This window comes from Panthera pardus, unplaced genomic scaffold (assembly GCF_024362965.1).
Source record: "Panthera pardus isolate Hobbes unplaced genomic scaffold, ASM2436296v1 HiC_scaffold_16, whole genome shotgun sequence".
In the NCBI taxonomy this organism is placed as follows: Eukaryota; Metazoa; Chordata; class Mammalia; order Carnivora; family Felidae; genus Panthera; species Panthera pardus.
In genome coordinates, this window is record NW_026526721.1 from 128,323,500 (window position 1) to 128,344,389 (window position 20,890).

A 20,890-nucleotide genomic window follows, 5' to 3' on the forward strand; every position below is an offset into this window, starting at 1 on the left:
CTGTACTGGGCAATGCGGCTCTAGAATTTCATTCATCCTCAAAACGTACATATGAACATAGATACACTATGCATACAGTCTGGGAGTTTCCTGGAGCCACGAAGAGTGGCTTTTCAAAACTGGCTCCCCAAACCCTACAGAGTCCTTCAAAAGTGGGGGTTGGGGGGTAGTTCTCTCCTTGATCTGAGAAACATAGATATTACATATGTAGCTTTTCTATAATCTTCAGTTTGGGGGGGATAAGAGGACAGTTACTTTAAAAGAAGGACACAAGTCGCTGTTTTCAGTCCTTTTGTACTTGGATGTGAAAGTGTTGTAAGCTCTTCATTGAGTGGGAGGTCTTCCAGCACCAGAAGTCAGAGATGGCATGAGATGAGAAAGTAGGAGAGGAGAGACCCTCATCTGCCTGTTCCCCAGGGTTCCCCAGGGCTGGGCTGGAGCTGAGAGAAGATCAAATTTGGTAGCAGGAAATTCAATGAAACGAGACAGGACATCCCCACTGAAACAAGGCAGGACACAAATCAGTACTCTCACTGTGGTTGGGATTTGGCCCACCCCTGTGCTCTCTCCATTTCCCCACGGGACCCCTAGCCCACCGTGTTGACATGGACCCTCCCCAAGCTTGACTCCTTGTTAACTGCTAGGTCTCCAAAGCCTGGCTTACGGTAGACATTCCATCGATACCTGCTGAATGAATGCATGCATGAATGAATGGTGCGACCATGGGTGAACTGTACCCCTCCCTTCCCCCGTCAGGGTCTGGAGGTCATTTCTATTCCTCAGAAGCCCCCTGAGATTTTGTTTTTAGTTAGGTAGGGCGAGGCCAACAGATTGGGAGATGGCTGACCTTGAAAAGATATTACTCACAGTTCCCAAAGGGAGGGGCAGCCACACCAGGAGGGGCCATATAACGAAGTACAAGGGTCGGCTGCAAAAGGATGAGGGGAAAGTGTGGGCAAAAGCCTTTATTGTGGTTTTCATGGGAAGGATGGGAAGGAATGGGTGAGGCAAGGTAAATAGCCAAGTGGGTTTAGGATTGAGTAGTTTGAATCATTTCAGCGGTCTCTATGGGTCCCTGGAATGGTCTCGGGCCACCTGGGATGATTAGAGCAGAGGAATATTGCCTCCTGGAGTATAAGTGCCAGAAAGAGAAGGCAGATGGGGTACAGACTCTCGGACTCTTGGATTGGCTGGTTTGCATATCAAAAGCATGTTGGGCAAGTGGCTTATTATCTCTAAGATCAGCTAGCTCAGTGAGGGGCTAACAGCGAGGCCCTAGATGCCAGAGCACCAAGAATACAGAAAAAAAGAAAATACAGTTAATATTGTTGAATATAATTCATCTAAAGGGCCACGGCTATGTGAGGCCTCCCTGAGGACTGGCTTTGGCTGGTCTGGCCGAGGCTCTCTTCAACCTCCTGCCCGCAGTTGTGGCCCTCATCAGGAGCCCCTTTTCCAGACTTTGGTTGCCACTTTACAGATGCCATTTTCCATATGACAGACTTAAAGCCAAAGGCAATCAATCACCCTGTTGATTTTCTCACAACAATGCCCAAGCAAATGTCCCACTCTAGTGTGGGACACCGAATCACAACAGGTATCTAGACTGTGGGCCCCAAAACTACGGCTGTTAGAGAAGGCGGCTTTACAATCTCTTTAGACAGGGTGGCCACGCAGGGGCAGCTGTGGGCAGATGTGGGGCCTGGAGCTTATGCAATGTGGGAGACCGCCTTTAAGAAAAAGAAAAAAAAAAAAAAGACTAATACAAAGGGATATGCACAAATAAGGGACCCTGAAGCTTAAATTCTTAAAATTCTTCACCTTGGTACAGCTTAATTTTGTCTGTTTGTTTCTGCTTTTTAAATTTGGGCCCCAGGGGGTGGGCAGAAAAAGTACAAACCAAGCAACACTCTGGCGCCTATGTTGGAAACGCGTACTGAGAGTCCTACGATTCGGGACGAACAGAAAGATGGCTGAAAATGCAATCGCCCCAAGTCCTGCCATCCAGCATAAGCACCGCCAGCATTTGGATATGTTGTATTTCCTCTCAGCCTTTGCTTTGCCCAGCTACAACAGTACCCGGTGTGTTCATTTTTAACACTCCCCTAGTTGATTGCAAACTTTGTGCAGAAGAGGTGGCAGGGAGCCATGCACGAAGGAGTCTGATAGGAAATGCCAGCCGCTGCGTGATCGGCTGTGGTGAGGGGTCGGCTGCTCAGTGGTCCTCCTGCTCAGTTGGGGCTGAGGACAGGAGTGCTTCCTGGGGCAAATTGGATAGCAGACAGGGTAGTTGCGTCCAAATGTCTGTCCCAGGCAGCTCGTGTGGCACTGGGTTCAGGGAAGCTGGAGGCCTTCCCGCTCTAACTGTTGTTTAGTGACAACCAGGGGCTTATTCAAGCCTCAAGCAGAGGCTAATTATAGGCCCTGACTTGCCAAAGCACGGTTGCTGTCCGTGCTTCCCCATCTCCTTCACATGAGGAGCTTAAAATAAACCGCCAGCCCCCAATTCAGCCATAGAGCCCTTCACTGTTCTCTTGTGGGCACCTCAGCCTAGCAGAGGGGCGTCCTCTCTGGAGTTCGTGGTGGCTCAGCCTCCCCCACTGTAGAAAGGGCCCGTCAGGCAGCATGACCAGGGCTGGGACCTTGGCCCAGGTTTAGCACAGGCTGGGGACCGGGCTGGTGGCCAAGGCCCAGAGTAAAGCACGGAGCCTGCCGGGGCACAGGCTCTTTGTCTTCCCACCTGGGAAAGTTTCGTGAAATCCTCCCCAGGGCTGAGCACGGGAACTGCAGAGGGGAGGGCATGCACTGACCACCTACGGATGTGCCCGGCACACCTGCTGGGGCTGGCTTGTACTGGCTTGCCGGGGCAGGCTGGTAAATACTTCAGGAGTTTTGGGAGCCAGTGGTTAAACACAGCCATCACGAACATTTTAATTATGTGAACTTACAATTAAATAAATTATACGAAAAACACCATTAATAAATGCTCAGAATACAAAGGCCATAATTACTCATCACTTCCTCCTATGTTTGACTATCATCCTGCTAGTGAGGTTATTTCCTTCTGTTGTGTCTGCACAGTGGAAACACCGTATGATGTATGTTATGTGCGTCTCTTCTCAAGTGTGCATTCACTGACAGCATGTTGGTAGCTTCGTATCAGCCGTGGTGAGAGTGTTTACACCAGGGAAGTTGGCAAACACGGTAAACCAGAGCCTTTTATTTATGGAAAGCTGATTGTTACACAGATCCTGGCTCGGTGGCTGGGCCTCACATGCTACTGAATACTTAACACTCATGACTTCACTCAGTGCTCCTGATATTCAGCCCTGACAGCAACACACCTATTTTACAGAGGAGGGTGCCAAGGCCATACAGAAGTTGCCCCAAATCACCCGGACCGAGCAAGGCAGAGCCAGAACGCCAGGCCAGGTCAACACGACTCCAAAGTGTGCGTATTTTTGTCATCAGCTTTGGAAACTAAAGGGCTCATCAGCATCAAGAGAGAAACTCATTGCGGAGGACTGTCTTCTGTCTTTTTCCTGTAACGGAACAGCCAGGAATCGTGGTTCCTATTTGGGCTGCGTCACGGAGAGAAAGGGATGTCTTCCCCACTGGTGTGAGGCAGCTCACCAAATCAAACCAAAGCAAACCAGCTCCCACGCCAACCTCCTGAACTTGCATTTCTGAGCCGGTAAGCTAAGCAGAGCTGAGCAGACAGTGGGGCCAACTCTGAAGAAGGCCTGGAGAAATCCTGCTGCGGAGTGCTTTGCTGTCCAGTCTACAGAAGAGACGTCGTCTGCATTTAAAACTGAGGGAAATGCACATTCGCAATCTGGTCCTCTGAGATTCACGCTTGAAGAGGATGCAAATTAACTTCACCTCTCTGGTCATCTTTTCTTTCCAGGAGTGAAGGCCATACAAAGACCAAATAGTAATACGTACGGTCACTAGGCTGATGCCATGTGTACAAGTGTCCTTGCTCGTAACCCTGGAACCCCTCCTGCCCTCTTTTCTAGTAGGAAGAAAGTCGGAACCAAGGTAATAGTTGCACAGCAGGGTGAACCATAAGGGTGGCTGGCTGGCAGCTTGCGTGTGGCTGCTGGGAGGGCCAGAGGGGATGACCTCTCCTCCTCTTCTCTCTCTCCTTCTGCCCAAACCAAGCTGACTCCTGCCAGCAGCATGGGATGATTGTTTCGTCTGTGCAAGATGATTTAACACCAGGTCTCCTGGTAAAAAGAGACACTGAGGGGTGCCTGGGTGGCTCATCGGTTGAGTGTCTGACTCTTGATTTTGGCTCAGGTCATTATCTCACGGTTCGTGAGGTGGAGCCCACATCAGGCTCTGTGCTGACAGTGCAGAGCCTGCTTGGGATTCTCTCTCTCTCTCTGTCTCTCTCTCTCTCTGCCCTTCCCCTGCTCTCTCTCTCTCAAAATAAACATTTTTTTTTTTTTTAAAGACAAGCTGATTTTCATAGCAGCATCAGTGAGAATTGGTGTGGGAAATCAGGTGGTCGTGAGGGGATAGGTCTCAGGATTTGGAAGTTTTGCTGGAGTGAGAAACGGAAGATACCTTCGAAGCATACAGTTCAGTGGAGGAGAACAGCAGAGCTGACTAAGTACCATGGGGACGGGCAGTCAGAAGTCAAGTAAGGCGCAGGCTTTGTTCTGAGAGGGATGGTGCAGGTAGGGGTAAGGGTGTGTTCACAAACTGCTTTGGATTGGCGCGCAGCTCTCTTAGTTACCTCCCTGGAACCATCTTCCTCTCACCTCCACGTGGAGAACTCCTTAGCACACTTTATGTAGGTGGTTCTCAAAGTACGGTCCCAGGCCTGGCAGCATCAGCACCACCTGAAACTTGCGGGAAACGTGAGCTCTCAGACCCTACCTCAGACGTCTGAGTCAGTCTCTGGAGGGCGGCCCGACAATGCGTGTTTGAAAAGCTTTCCAAGGGCTCGCAGGGCACACTTGGCTTGGAGAACAGCAGCTTTGCGCAGACCTTCCTCCAGTCCTGCTCGTGCTGCCTCCCAGCCTGCTCCTGGCTGTTCCTCCGTGACCTTGCCTGTGTCGTTGTGTAAACCTAGAGCACCCCGTTTTACCACCTCACACCCCCTAGGCCTTGCCCCCTGAGAAACCTCCCCCCATTTTAATGCTCATCTCAAACATACCTTCCTCTGCAAAGTTTTTTAATTTATCTACTCACTCATTCTTGCCTTCACTTCTTCAGCACACAATTATTGTTTCCTCTGTGGCGGGCTCTGTGTTGGTTGTAGGGGAATCAGCAGCTACTATAAGGGATGCCATTAGAAAGGTAGGAAAAGGCCAGGCATGAAGGGAAGGCTGTGGGAGCGACAGGAGGCGGGATTTGCTGGGCAGCCAGTGAAAGGTTTTGAGACGGGCACAGGTGCGATCTGTGCAGTGAGTGTGTCCCCTGACTCTTGAGGGAAGGGCAGATTGTGGGATGCAGGGGAGTGCACTGAGGGCCCAGCTAGGAAGCTCTGTGAGAGCCCAAGGGAGATGATGGCGGCTTTGACTAGGGTGGTCATCGGGGCCATGAAGAGAAGCAGACGTATCTTGTGGATGGAACAGATGGGTTTTGGTGATGGAACAGTTGTGGAGAGAGGGAAAGAAAGTAATTGAGGGTGACTTCTAAGTTTTTAGCCTGAGCTACTGGGTGCATGGTTCCTTTGCTGACTCTCTTCCTCCCGCCTTAGATCATTCGTGCATTGGAGCCACACCCCGACCTGAGTACCACACCTAGTAGACAATGACATCGGTCATGAACCCCCCTCCTCCACTCACCAGCTTGGGCCGGTTACTTGGACATTTCTAAGATTCGGTCTCCTCATCCAGAAAATGAGGATAACACCACCCCCTACCTCCTAGGGAAGATGTGAGAGTTAAACGAACCACAGAAGGTGAAGCACTTGGCCGGCTGCCTGGCACAGAGTAGGCTCTCCATGCATGGCAGCCGTTATTATCACTGTTACATGTCTTAGGCCACAGCACTTGGCCCATGACTGCTGAATGGATCTGATGGGTGTGTGCAGCCTGGCACTGTTCCCTCTTCTCTGTGCAGGCAGTTGAATGAAGACTTCCATCTAGTGGTTTTTTTTTTCTTTCAGTTTTTTCCTGTCCATAGTCATTTGAAAAAAGCCCTGGTCACTGGTACTATGATGAAGAGGACCTTAGCCTTTCCTACTGCTGTTCCTTGCTATGGGTACAGTTATTAAAATAAATGATGCTGCTGGTGGCAGGTGAGGAATCTGACCCTCCTTGTGTTTTAAAAAGGCGAGGACAGGGAGTATTTTTAGAAGGGTTATCATTTGGCCCGAGGGTACAATTAATGCTTTATTTGGAGTTAAAGACATTGGCCTGCCAGCAGCTAGAGCTGCAGGTGCGGGGAGGCAGGTGGGCAAGACTGGGCCCCTGGGAAATTAGACGTGGCTGGTGGGGTGGCAGGGGATAGGGGTCCCTGGAAACACTTTACACATTTCTTTGACTCTCAAGTTTAGGAGGAGTGCTCAGCACGACTTGTTCTGGCAGTAAAAGAACAGGAAGTCATTATCCGTCCCTAGCACCCCGCTGAAACTGCATCTTCATCACGATGGTGAAGACGCACCATGTTACCAAGCCCAACAGATGCTTCTCTGCGCTCAGCTACACCTGCCAGCGACATTTGTCACAGAAGATGTACTTTACTCTCTTGGCCGCTGTGACACAGCTCTTCTCCCGCGCTTCCTCCTACGTCACTGGCCATTCTTGCTCAGTCTCCTTCACTAGGTCTTTCTCCCTCAACTGACCTCTGCGTGCTAGAGAGTCCCAGGCTGGGTCATGGGACTTGTTCTTTTATCCCTAGGTGATCCGGTATAGTAGGTATCAGTTGAACGAATGAGCCCAGCAACAGCGCTGCCTCTTTAGGGAGAACCAAGGCGGTGAAGACACGGTTCCTCCCTGGCTCCCACCTAAGACCACCTCCCTCACCTCCCAGGTCAGAACTCCATCGATCCCCTGCATCGACGTGCTCCAGTTCCTTCTGCCGCACTGCCCAGCCTGGGTTCAAGGCCCGGTCGTCTCTCCCGTGGTTTTACCTCATCGTTGCTACCCAGGGACGGACAGCACAAAGCCCAAGCACATGGAGTTAAGATTACAGCTACAAGTGCAGTTAGGGAGCATGTCACAATGTCATGGAGAAGTTGAACCTTCTCCAGCAATAGCTCACCCCTGAGTGCAGTCACAGCCGGTGGGGATCCGGAGAGGACCAGGGACACCTGAGGGCTAAGGTTGGGTCTTACTTTGGGAGGCCAGGACAGTAGACATTTCTGAGTCTGTACTGCAAAGAAATGTTGACTTCATCATCAAGCTGTGCTCGGTCTGAAGAAAGAATGTTATTGTAGAAGGGGTCAGATGAGCACGGGCTGAGAGGCCAGAACTGGTGAGTGGTGTTATAAACAATTTGGGGGCAATCAGGAACACTCTGATCTCTACAGGTTGTCCTCTGTCTTGATGAGTACAAACCTCCTTAGGCCTCACCTTTCCCAGAAACGTCTCTACCCCTCCCAGGACTGGTTCTGGGCTTACCTCGCATCCTGCCTCCTCTCTGGGAAACAGAGGGGTTGATCTGGAGAGCAGCAAAGCCCTAAGGAGCTGAGCACTAAAGAGTAGCCACCACTGTGTGGGCCCTCCTAGTCCTGGGTGTCTGTATCACAAAGCCTGCCCTTCAGGGCCTAAGTTTCTACAGACGTCCTAACAAAATCTGAGTTTTGAGTGCCAGGCACATCAAGATACAGTGACCCTGGGAGGCTCTGTCTGGGCAGCCAGCTGATTGGTCTCTCTCTCTCTCTCTCTCTCTTTTTCTTCTAGATTTAGAGTGAATGCTTTCTAATCTTCCATTCCCTTTCTTACTGTAATGAGCTTACTACAATGCAAACTTGAACTCACATTTATTCAAGAGGGTGTTCTTGAATAAAGCTCACAGTTTGCGCCTTTCTCTGCACTTAGCTTTCTCTCTTCTTCACTCTCCTGCTGTGAACTGAACTATTTCTTCTGAACAGACTCGGGCCTTTCCAGCTTTCAGAACCTCGGCCCATGCTGCTGCCTCTGTATGTCATGACCTAACCATGCCACCCAGCCTCCATGCTTTCCTTCTCTGCCAGGTAAACTCCTAGCCATCCTTCAAAACCCCAGCTCAGGTGCACTGGTAATCCTCTGTCCTCCCTAGACCGCCCTGCGGGCATATCTCTTTCAAAGCAGTTGTCACGCTGTATTTTATTCTGACTCATTTCTCTTCCCCTACCACTGACCTGTGTGTCCCTGGGATGGGGACAGTCTCCCATCTCTGCCTCCTCAACACCCGGCTCAGTGCCTGGAACAGGGACACTAAATATTTGTTAACTCAGTAGGTGAGGTAAGCTAGCTGAGGAATGCAAATAATGCAAACACATAAGGCAGTACATAACAAGATGTGTAGGACTAAGTATAAGATGGCTGAGAACTCAAAACTTAGAGCCAAACTTCATAAAACCCAAAATAAAAGCAAAGCAAACCCAAACATTTTTAAAGCACTTAACAACGTTTTATGCCACGATAAGCCCTTCACAGTCAATGAACCCCACACCAGCGGCTGTACAAAATGGGTGCGTGTTCATTACAGGGGAGGATATAGACCCAGAGACTTGCCCACAGCACCACACGGCCCTGCTGAATTTAACCCGTGTCTCCTGGACTCCCCAACCCATGCTCTTTTTTACCCCCTTAAAAAGACACCTTTTTTTATGGGGAATTTCAGCTAGGTAGAACTATATATAAAGGTGGAGAGAGAATAGAATAATGGCCCCCCTGTCTCCCCACTTCAACAACCAAAATCTCACGGCTAATTTTCAAAATCTCTGTTGCTGCAAACCCCCTCTCCCGTCTGAGATTATTACATAAGTATCACTTCATCTATAAATATTGCAGGAGTCATGCTCGATGTTGTACTCCTTGCATTTTAATTTAAAAGGTATCAAAGTAACACGTACACTTGATTAGAAGAAATGCTGGTAAAGAAAAGCATTCCCTGCCCCACGTCTTGTCCCAGAGCCCCAGTCCCCAGCAGCTTCCACTTTTCATCTGCCCGGAGCTTGCCCCATATTTCTACAGGTTTTTGATTGTTTGAGTTATCAGCCATAGACATCATTTACTGACTTCCCAGCTGACAAATGAGGATTATGTCACTCACACTCCACCACCCTTTTCCTGTATTTATTGACTATCTTGATAACTTTAAATAATGAAGCTCTATTTCTCCCTGTATCAGTTATGGAGTTTCTCTTTCACACTTTTGCGCCCTCTTACAATCACAGGTGATTTATCTTCTAAGGTCAAAGGGAAGACACAAAACCAGCTTAATTACTAACCTACTTCACTGATGCTTGTGTGAAATACAGGTCCTTTCTGCTAGGAATTACGATGTAGGTGCCCCTGTCAGAAGCTATGGGCAGATAGCCAAATTGTTTTACTTCCCAGCTGAGCATCCTCGGGCCTGCAGAAAAATGTCAGCTACTTGATTATGTTCCATGGCGCTGCATGCACACCCCCACGAAACCACCTTGCCTTACCACCACACTCGAGTCCAACGTTAGGTGGCTCCGTTTCTTCTCTTGAGAGATGGGGCCACTTTATCGTGATAGTACCAGGCACACAGTAATCCCTTAGTGGATGTTTGTTAAATGAATAAGTGATACATGTTTAAAGAGGCAAACGTATGAAATAACGAGAAACCAATTCGCAAGCAACAGACTGGCAAACCTGTGGGAGGAGAGGGTGTGGAGAACGCGGAGGTCGGTCTCACATGCTGTTCCAGAACGTAAATTCGTGTAGCCGCTTTGGGAAGCAATTTGGCAATGTCATAGAAAAGCTGACGGCAGGCATGGCCCACTCTGCTCCTACCTACTGGCCTGGAGCAGGGTCAGAAACTTTGTCGCTTTGTCTACAAAGGGCCGGACAGGAGATACTGGAGGCTACGGGCGCCCACAGTTTTTGTTGCAACTACACCACCCTGCCCTTGTAGGATGAAAGCACAAGTACATAATTAGCACATGAGTGGATGTGACTGTGTTCCAATCAAACTTTATTTACAAAAGCAGGTACCTGTTTGCATTTGGCCTGCCTATTGTCTGCCCACCTCTGACCTAGGGAAGCTCTTCTGTGTGTGTGAGGTTTATGTATGCCCTCTCCTGTTTGCGACAGAGAAAACTGGAAGCAACCTACATCCAACAACGGAAAACTTCATAACCTATGATGTATATACAATGAAATGCTACATGTATCACCATGGATAAATCTCAAAAACAAAATGAGAAGCGAAGAAAGCAAGTCGCAGAAAGAAATATTATGGGATGGTTAAATTTTTTTTTTAATGTTTATTTTTTGACAGAGAGAGAGACAGAGCATGAGCAGGGGAGGGGCAGAGAGAGAGGGAGACACAGAATCCGAAGCAGGCTCCAGGCTCCGAGCAGTCAGCACAGAGCCCGACGTGGGGCTCGAACTCACGAACTGTGAGATCATGACCTGAGCCGAAGTCGGACGCTCAACCAACTGAGCCACCCAGGTGCCCCTGGGGTGGTTAATTTTATGTGTCAACTGGCCATGGTGGTCAGATTTGGACAAACGTTATTCTAGATGTTTCTGTGAGGGTGTTTTTGGATGAGATTAACATTTAAATCAGTGGACTCTGAAAAGAGTAGATTGCCCTCTGTAATGGGGAGGGGGGTGGCCTCATCCAATGGGTTGAAAGCCTTAATAGAAGAAAGACGAGTGCTCCCCTACCCCAGGGAAGGAATTCTGCCAGCAACAGATGATCTTTGGACTTGAACCGCAACATTGGTTCTTTCTTAGGTCTCCAACCCGCTGACCCCTTAATCTGGGACATGTAGACTCCATTATCCTGTGAGCAAATTCCTTACAATAAATCTCTTTTTCTCTCTAGAAACATCCAATTGGTTCTGTTTCTCTGGAGAACCCTAATGCACAGTATGATACAACTTAATATCAAGTTTAAAATCATGCAAAACAATCCTATAAAGGGTTTATTATACATATATAGCAAAACTGGAAGAACATTGGTGGGAGTGGTAAAAAGCCAAATTTAGAGTGGTGCTGGCCTCTGGGGAGGGGATTGGAATCAGGACAGAGCACAAATGAGGTTTCCATTGAAATCTTTGATTTCATGTTTAAATATAAAAGGTCTGCAGCAAATAACACGGAGACTGACAATTCTGGATGTTGAGCACCCATTTTCATATGCCTGAAATATTTCATAATTAAGAAGAAAAGAATGAGAGAACATCAACAACAAGGGAAAGAAATCTAGCGTGGTGAACGGAATGCAATAGACTCCTAATGTGCAGAGAGGGAGACTGGCTGGAGAAGGCAGGTGACGGAGACTCAGGGGAGGGGAGCGCCTCTAGAGCTCCAGAAAAGGCCTCCTTGGACCGCCGGGGGTGAAGATGGAGTGGGACTGGCTGTGGACTCAGGTCTGGGGGCCAGCAGAGCAGGACAGGAGGTATGGGGACAGGGGAACCGAGAACAGCTGGGCGAGTGTGGGAGAGGCAGTGCGCGAGTGGCTGCGGAGGTGTGGGTGGGCCAGTGTCAAGGTCACAGTCACTGGAGCTCTCCCAGCGGCCCTTTGTATTCATCCTAAGGGGGCCCTTTAGAAATGGTTAGCCTGGACTTCCTTCTGACAAGGTTTGTTTCCTGCGTGCCGACCGGAGTCAGAGGAGTCTGTGTTCTTACCGGGGACCTGCTGAGGCTTAAAGCAAATGAGGAGCTCTTCTTGTCTACTTCAGGGGTGGCTGCTGGGGCAGACCGTCAGTGCTCAGCCCGCAGAGTTTTTTCAAACTGCCTTTGTATGCCCCCAGGTTCCACTTCTTTTCCCTTCCCACAGCCTACAACCTGGGCTCTTTTTGGAGCAGTGCGCTCAGGCCACCCCAGCCCACTTTCCAGTTCCCCTGGGCTAACTGCCGCTCTGGGAATGACTGACAGGTGTGGGGTGGGAAAGCCACCTCCCTTGCTGGGAGCTGGGGCAGCTCTGAGGTGGAGCTTCCCTCCCAGTTCCCTGCAGGGTCAGGCTGAAGCTGAGACCTGGCCAGAGACTATTCTCTTGCTGGTTCCTCCCTTGCTGGTCTCTCTTGGGAGCACCTCCATAGTGTGTCCCTCAGTAAAGAATCCTGGACTCGGGCTCTGCTTCTTGGGAATCCGTCTGGGACAAGTGTTCTTCTCAGCCTCCTGCCTTGCATCCCAGAAACCCTCTGGAGTACAGGTGCCTTAAGCCTGGTCTGTCTCAGTGGAGCTGGGCACACAGGTTCTGGAACCAAACTGCCCAAACCGATCTCTGTCTAGATGTGTGATCTTGGAAAAAGTTATTTAATTGCCCTGTACCTCAGTTTCCTCATCTTCAAAAAAGGAGTCATGAAAGTATTGGCCTCATACAGTTGTTGCGAGGTTGAATGAGTTAAGAACCTCAGAACAAATTCTGGCATATATAGTAGATGCCCAATAAATGTTAGGTGCATTAATTAATCTCAACTGGAAGTTTAAATGGTGTTTAAATGTCACTACGTTTTTTTAATGTTTATTTTTGAGAGAGACAGAGACAGAATGTGAGTAGGTTAGGGGCAGAGAGAGAGGGAGACACAGAATCCGAAGCAGGCTCCAGGTTCCAAGCTATCAGCACAGAGCCAGATGGCGGGCTCGAACTCATGAGCTGTGAGATCATGACCTGAGCCAAAGTCAGACGGTCAACCGACTGAGCCACTCAGGCACCCCTAAATGGCACTATTTAAAGAGCGTTTCTCTCTTCCCCATTCTTGTTTAGGGCACGTGCCTGCAGGAGATACAGGGTGTGGGAGCAATAGGTGAAGAGCTAAGCTGTGGGCTGCCTTCCACATGGGAGGTGGGGGTGGGGAAGGGGGTGGGGGTGGGGGTGGGAGGCCTCTGCAGAATTCTCCGCCATCTGCTTCCAGGAGACCTAAAGTCAGAAATGTCATTACAGAGTCTTAGAATGCAAAGGGCTCATGAAGATCATGAAAGATGAAGACCTGAGGCACAGAGAGGTGTGATGGCCGACACCAGGCCCCAGGGCAGGTCCTTTGCCCTTTAGAGTCCAGCAGCAAGGACTTCTGGGAAGATCACGGGCTGTAACTGGAGAGACAGGGCTTCAAACCTGTTACTTGGGGATTGTGATGCTCTATTTGGAGACTATCTGTAGCCTGGGGAAAAGGAAACTTGCTCCCCAGGGTTTCAAGATGATGAGAAGAAATGTATGGGGGGGTGCCTGGGTGGCTCAGTTGGTTGAGTGTCGGACTCATGATTTCGGCTCCAGTCGTGATCTTATGGAGCCCCTCATCGGGCTCTGAGCTGACTGCGGAACCTGCTTGGGATTCTCTCCACCCCTCCCCCGCTCCCATGAGCGAGCACGCTCTCCCTATGTCAAAATAAATAAAAATAATAATAATAAAGAAATGTATGTGTAACAACACAATGTTAACTCATCTGGGCTGAGACTGGGAAGTCCCTGCACTCCTCTAATGGCCCCCAAAGGTGCGCCCATCCTGGGCACAGAGGTGGAGCCCATGACAGGCATGTTAGCCTGGGCTCATTGGAGAGGGGTCCTACCCAGGAGGGCAGCCTGGGACTGGGGCTGAGGGAGAGGGGCTGCTAGGGGGGGCATCAGCTGAAGAAGGGGCTTCTCCTTGTGGTGGGTCCAGCAGGGGAATCTTAGAAGAACCCAGAAAAATCTGTTAAGAGAATCTGTTTTAAACTTTAGTCAGACCCAGACACTGTGAAGCGACCTCACAACAGTTTCTCTCATGGAAGAACTCTTTGGCCCTCTTTCCCTTTCCTTTCTCCCTGCTTACACTTTGGTCAGGTTGAAACAGCAGTGGGGTGTGAGGATAGAAGAACTTCCAGCGAGAGGCTCTGGGCCCTACCTGGGGCGGGGGTGGGGGGAGGGAGACAAGGGTCCACGTGTTGAATGATATACCGACTAGACATTCTATTTACTGACTTGGGACCGTGTTTCATGACTTAAAATGAGCATGGAAGTTTTAGGTAACGACAAGTGATCAGAAAAGTCATGAGACTACCCAAGTTTTCAACCAGAGGCAGGAGACAATATTTACCTCCCAATGAACCGGGAGAGGTTCCTCTCAAACCAAAGCTGCTTTTAGAACGATGCCTCATGAGTCCTTCTTGTTCAATGTACGGTTGACATCCATCATACAGGTCTTGGCACGTAGCAGGCACTCAATAATGTGTGGATTTATTTACTCATCATACCTCTTAGAACTTTAGGTCCTAGAGTCTGAGACTTTTGACTCTTTAATAATATTTGAATTCCCATAGTTCCTGGTACACAGTAGACCCACATTCAATGCCTGATGAATGAACATAACAAAACTGAATTCTGTGCCAGCCCCACAGCAGCTACCATGACAAATGTAACACTGTCAAGACTGCTGGTGAGGAGGGAGGCAGGGCCAACGCACGCCAACATCACTAAAGATTCCGTACTTACAAGTGACACTAATTACACCCATGGACTGAGAATCTGCAGCTGAATCTGTGACACTGACAAAGACTTTTTCTACTCACATTATTCTCCTTAAATTTTAAAAGGGTCGGGGCCATCATGGCAGGTGTAATTATCTCCATCTTTTTGCAGATAAGAAAGCTGCAGATGGGAGAGATTAGGGACCTGGGTGAAGCCTTTGGGGAGCCAAGACTTGGGGTATTCAAACTCAAGCTCTGACCTAAAACCCAAATGCACAGAAAATGCAACTGAAAGAGAAAAGGAGCGGGGGCGGGGGGGGGGGGGAGAGGAGGGGTTGTTTTTCCATCATAAATGGAAGCAGGAGAGAATATGAACAGACTTGCTGGCTAATATATGCAACGTCTCAGGGAAAAATGAAATTTTATGGTTGATTTATAATTCTCAGGAAATGGGAGCCATTGTGGAAATTCTGACATAAACACAGAGACTGCAGGGCAGCACGGACCACGTGGCTGGCCTTTCAGATCAGGGTGGCATTGGCAGTGAAAGGATGATTATAGCTGTCCAAAACTTAACACAAATGACATCTTGCAGCTGGTTGACTAGGTATGCAAGACAGTGCTCGGAGCAGCTAGAAGGTGGTGCCGCCCGCCAAAGGGACAGAGTCAGAGGCAGCAGTTGGGGACTCCCCTATCTCCAGGGGGGCCCCCCGCCGGTTGGAGAAACCTGGGGTATATTCCGGCAGATGTGGGGAGCTAATAAAACTTCTGCTTCACCAGGGGTGGGGCACAGGCTGCCACCCGACCCTCAGAAGTGAAGGAGGTGGCCGACATGTACTGACTGTTCCGGGTCTGGGTCGGCCAATCAGCTGAGCCACAAAGGGTTCTTTAGGTACTTCTTCCCTTTAGGCTTTGCACTGCTCAGAGATAATTATGGGCGGTGACAGACAGGTGTGTGGTTGGAGGCTTGGGAGATCAGAGAATTCCACCCTCTCATTTTACAGATGAGGAGCCTCAGAGCAAGAGGGATCGCTGCAGGGCACAGAACTGGTTAGCCGTCAGAAGCGAAGATGGACGAGGGGTCGGCTGTACTTGGTGTCTTCACGTCCATGAAGGGGTTGGATAAGGCGACCACCTGCTCACCAGAGTTAGGGAAGGGAATCTGGCCTATCCCCTGTGTGTCTGCAGGGAGACGTCAGTGTGACCTAATCTCTTCATTTAACAGTTGAGGAAACCGAGGTTTGAAAATGTGGGGTCACTTGTCTAAGATCACATAGAAACGTAGTGACATTTACTATATTTCTACTACATGAATAGTTCTCTCTTAGTCTCTCTTTTCTGAACCTCCAGCTCCATGCGCTTTGATAGGATTTGGGATCTGATTCCAAGTGCAAAAGGAGTGAGGGTGAAATGGAGTATGTACAGAAATATTGGTCATTCTGGAACATTTTAAAATGACATTTGAGGAACTGGGATAAAATATTGGGAATCAGGGGTCACCTGGGTGGCTCAGTCAGTTAAGTGTCTGGCTTTGGCTCAGGTCATGATCTCACAGTTTGTGAGTTTGAGCCCCACATCTGCACTGGTGGTGCAGAGCCTGCTTGGGATTCTCTCTCCCTCTCTCTCAATCTGTCCTTCCCCATTTGTGCTCTCTATCTCTTTAAATAAATAAATAAACTTAAAATTTTTTTTTAAAATATTGGGAATCAGGACTACAGTGTGAAAGAAAACAATAGTTACTCTTATGTGTCGAACTGTGTACCACCCAAAAGATACGTTGAAGTCCTAGTCCCCCAGCACCTGTGAATGTGACCTTAAATGGAAGTAGGGTCTTTGCAGATGTAATCAAGTCAAGATGAGGTCATTAGGGTGGGCTCCTGGCCAATGTGACTGTCCCTCTTGTGAGGGAAAGGTGGACACAGACACACAGGGAAAATGAAGGCAGAGGTTGGAGTGATGCTTCGACAAGCCAAGAAAGGCCAAGGATGGACACCCAACAACCAAAATAGGAGAGAGGTCCAAAACAGAATCTCTCTCACTGTCCCAGGAGGAACCAACCCTGCTGATTCCTAGATTTCTGACTTCCAGCTTCCAGAACAGAAGAGAATAAATTTCTGTTGTTTTACTCCACCCGACTGTGGCACTTTGTTATGGCAGCCCTAGCAAACCAAAACAGGTACCTCTTATTAACCAATTACTTTGCTGGATAAAGACCATTTGTTGATTTAGCCAATGTTCCCTGTGTGTCTGTCGGGTGGAAGGCACTACGCTGGGTGCCAGAGAGAGAGTAGGGAGTGAGAGAAGCTAACTCCTGTCTTCCCAAAGCTTACATTCTACTTAACCCGTATCATCTCCCAGAGTCCTCACAACAGTCCTGCGAAACAGGGATCATTCTCTTTCAACTTAGAGATAAGGAAACTCACTCTTCAGGTGTTAGTAACTAGGCCCAGGCCTCACTTCTGGTAAGGATTAAGGGCCTGGACTTGGCTCGGTCTGAGCCACTGCCCTGCATTCACCCCTCACAGTGTTCTACCTCATTTACTGCTTATGTGCAGGACTGCCTAGATAGACTCTCGAGGGGGAGAAGGGTGATAAAGGCGGGAGTGTGGGTCCCAGAGGCACCGAGTGGGTCCTAAGTCACGTTACAGTCAGGAAATGACACATCAGCCCCAGGTCTCCAGGGTCCTCATAGTTGTGTGAGGCAGAGACCCTTCACACTCCTGCTCTGTCTCCACGGGCCTGCTGTCCCCGTTGAGAATGAGGGGGCTCAGGAGGCCCAGTTTGGGGGGAGGAAGTTGAGCCACGGCCCCGCCAGCTAACAAGGTGGCCATAGAACCCTCGCCTGCTCTGAACGTGCATACGGTATCAGTGATAGCCAGACAGGGTCACTCTGTGATCTCGGTGGAAAGAGACAGAGATAAGACCATGCTGAAATCATATCCAAACAGAGAGGAAAGGATGCTCTGCATTCACAAAACTCAACATCCCTCTTCCAGCAGCACAAGTGACGAGGTTTACTACTTACTGTTTATGAATGCCCGCCCTGTGCCTGCTTTGTGCCTCCCATCTCCTGGATAAAACCTATAAGACACCCAGTCATCACACTGCCCCCAATTTCTGACAGCATCAGATGCAGAACAAATCCTTGCTCTGAACCTTTACCCCAATCAACCAGCACAAGCACAGACCTCAAAACAAGCCCCTCTGACTCCCTCTTTCTGAGATGTCCCAGGTTCTCCCTTGCTGCAGCAAGCTGACAAACCTGACTTTGTCCACCGGGAAGTGTGTTCTCAGTGGCCTGTCTGGTTTAGGCAGGTGCACGCCTCACCCCTCTACCAGGATCCATGGGGGTTGGTCCTGGGGGCTCCTCCCACTGGATGTGGCCCTTGTGGAACCCTCAACTCTTCAAGTAGTACTTGGAACTGGGTGGTGGAGGGGGGGTCACCCTGCAGGGGACAGGGAGCCAGCCCAGAAGTCTGTGGAAAGCACCGATGCCTTTGTGTGCGGTTTGGGAGGAGGACTCATCCCACCTACACTGGAGCGATGCCTTTGTGTGCGGTTTGGGAGGAGGACTCATCCCACCTACACTGGAGCGGTGCCCCTCGGGGAGTTCCTGACCTCTGCTCAGATATAGACATTCTGCCTCAAGGGCCGACTGCTCAGCACTTTTTTCTGGGCATTAAAGTCACTGAAAAAGAAAAGTCAAAGTCCCTGGGGCAGGGGGAGGGGGATGCCGCACCATTTCCTGGCGGCAAAGCTATTAAACTTTCAAGTTCCAGTACTGAGCTGCTTGACAATCTGGAAGCCACCCAGCCTCACGCATTCTAGCTACAGCAGTTAGTTCCAGTTAAAGTGTGCTTGGCTAAGGATCAATCACCGTTTCTGACAGTTTTTTTTTTTTTTTTTTTTTTCCAAATTAAAAGCGAGACAGAGGAGGAGAAAAAGGAGGTTCATCTTAGTGGTTAAACTCCTCACAGAGAATGGCCCTTGTTGACTATGACTCTGTCTTTTCAGACAGTGGGCGCTCACAGTATACCCTTTTAGGGTCTGGGGTGTGAGGCAGGACTGACCCTGTTGTTATAAATGAGTATAACAGGAGGACTTTCATAATATTTTGAGGGTGGAAACAACATTGAATTGGTCCTGGCTGGGACACTAATTCAAAGGGGGAACTTAATCTCTGTAGGTCTCAGTTTCTTTGACTATAAAATGACAGCTATAGGGTGAATTATGTCCCCCCTCAAATTCATATATTGGAGTCCTAACTCCCAGGACTTCAGAAGGTGATTGCAGATAGAGCCTTTAAAGAGGTGATAAAACCTTAGAGGAGAAAACAGACCACAGCCTCTTTGACCTTACTCGACTTGTCTCTGAAGGAGAGGGAAACAAAAGCAAAAATAATCTATTGGGACCTCATCAAGATAAAAAAAAGTCTGCACAGCAAAGGAAACAATCAACAAAACTAAAAGGCAACTGAAGGAATGGGATAAGATATTTGCAAATGACATATCAGATAAAGGATTAGTATCTAAAATCTATAAAGAACTTACCAAACGCAACACCCAAAAAACAAATAATACAGTGAAGAAATGGGCAAAAGACAGGAATAGACACTTTTCCAAAGAAGACATCCAGATGGCCAACCAACACATGAAAAAATGTTCAACATCGCTCATCATCAGGGAAATACAAATCAAAACCACACCGAGATGTCACCTCACGCCTGTCAGAATGGCTAAAATTAACAACTCAGGAAACAACAGATGTTGGTGAGGATGTGGAGAAATGAGAACACACTTGCACTTTTGGTGGAAATGCATACTGGTGCAGCCGCTCTGGAAAACAGTGTGGAGGTTCCTCAAAAAAATTAAAAATAGAACTACCCTATGACCCAGCTATAGCACTACTAGGAATTTATCCAAAGGATACAGGAGCACTGATTCATAAGGGCACATGTACCCCAATGTTTATAGCAGTGCTATCGACAATAGCCAAATTATGTAAAGAGCCCAAATGTCCATTAACTGATGAATGGATAAAGAAGATGTGGTTTATATATACAATGGAATACTACTTAGCAATGAGAAAGAATGAAATCTTGCCATTTGCAACAATGTGGATGGAAATGGAGGGTATTATGCTAAGTGAAATAAGTCAGTCAGAGAAAGACAGATATATGTTTTCACTCATATGTGGAATTTGAGAAACTTAACAGAAGACCATGGGGGAAGGGAAGGGGAAAAATAGTTTCAGAGAGGGAGAAACACTGTAAGAGACTTAAATACAGAGAATAAACTGAGGGTCAATGGGTGGGTAGTAGGGAGAGGGGAAAATGGGTGATGGGCATTGAGAGGGCACTTGTTGGGATGAGCACTGGGTGTTGTATGCAAACAATGAATCATGGGAATCTACTCCTGAATCCAAGAGCACACTGTATACAATGTCTGTTAGCTAACTTGACACTAAATTATATTTAGAAAATAAACAAATAAAGAGGTGATTAAGGGGCACTCGGTTTGCTCAGCTGGTTGGGTGTCCAACTTCGGCCCAGGTTACGATCTCGTGGTTTGTGAGTTCGAACGCCATATCGGGCTCTCTCCTGTCAGCCTGTCAGTGCGGAGCCTGCTTCAGATCCTCTCTCTGCCCCTTCCCTGCTTATGCTCTCCCAAAAACAAACAAATATTTTTTAAAAAATTAAAAAATAAAGAGGTGATTAAGTTAAAATGATGCTGTGGGGGTGGGGCCCCAATCCAGTTCCACAGGTGTCCTTATGAGAAGAGGAAGTCTGGGCATACATGTCCAGAGGGAAGACCATGTGAAGACATGGGGAAGGATGGCCATGGAGAAACCAAGGAGAGAGGCCTCAGAAAAACAACGCTGACACCTCGATCTCAGACTTCCAGTCTCCAGACCAGAGGGCATAAATTCTGCTGTTCACGCCATCCTGCCTGTGGTACTCTGTTAATGCTTATGTCACGCAAAATGAGCGTCGCACGGAGGCCTGCTTTCATCGTGAAGTGTGGACAGTCATCTTCATGAGACTTATCACAGTACTTGGTTTTCTCAGGAGACATTGGAGGGGAACCTGTAGAACCCCTAGAGTGACTGTACCTCCTCCAGGGGGTGGCTGGGATGTGGGCAAAAAACCCCAGGAATTCAGGGGCCTGCCTGTAGTGCCTGGCAGGGCTGGCCTGGGGGTGCAGACTCCACACTGAGGGGCCCTGGGCTCCCTCCCAGTCACCTGCAGGCCCTCTGAAATATCACCAGAAGCAATTCACTTCCCAAGCAGGGCTCCTTAGGGACAGGGACAGTGAACTCTAGAGATGCCTCAGGGCTTCACCTCCTTGCCTCATTTAGGC

At 48.8% G+C, this 20,890-nt stretch overlaps 1 protein-coding gene across 1 annotated transcript in view; it reads right to left on the reverse strand.

Annotated features, from left to right (window-relative positions):
- Positions 1–20,890, reverse strand: part of BFSP2 (beaded filament structural protein 2) — a 68,935-nt gene that overhangs the window by 34,223 nt on the left and 13,822 nt on the right. The window lies entirely within an intron of this gene.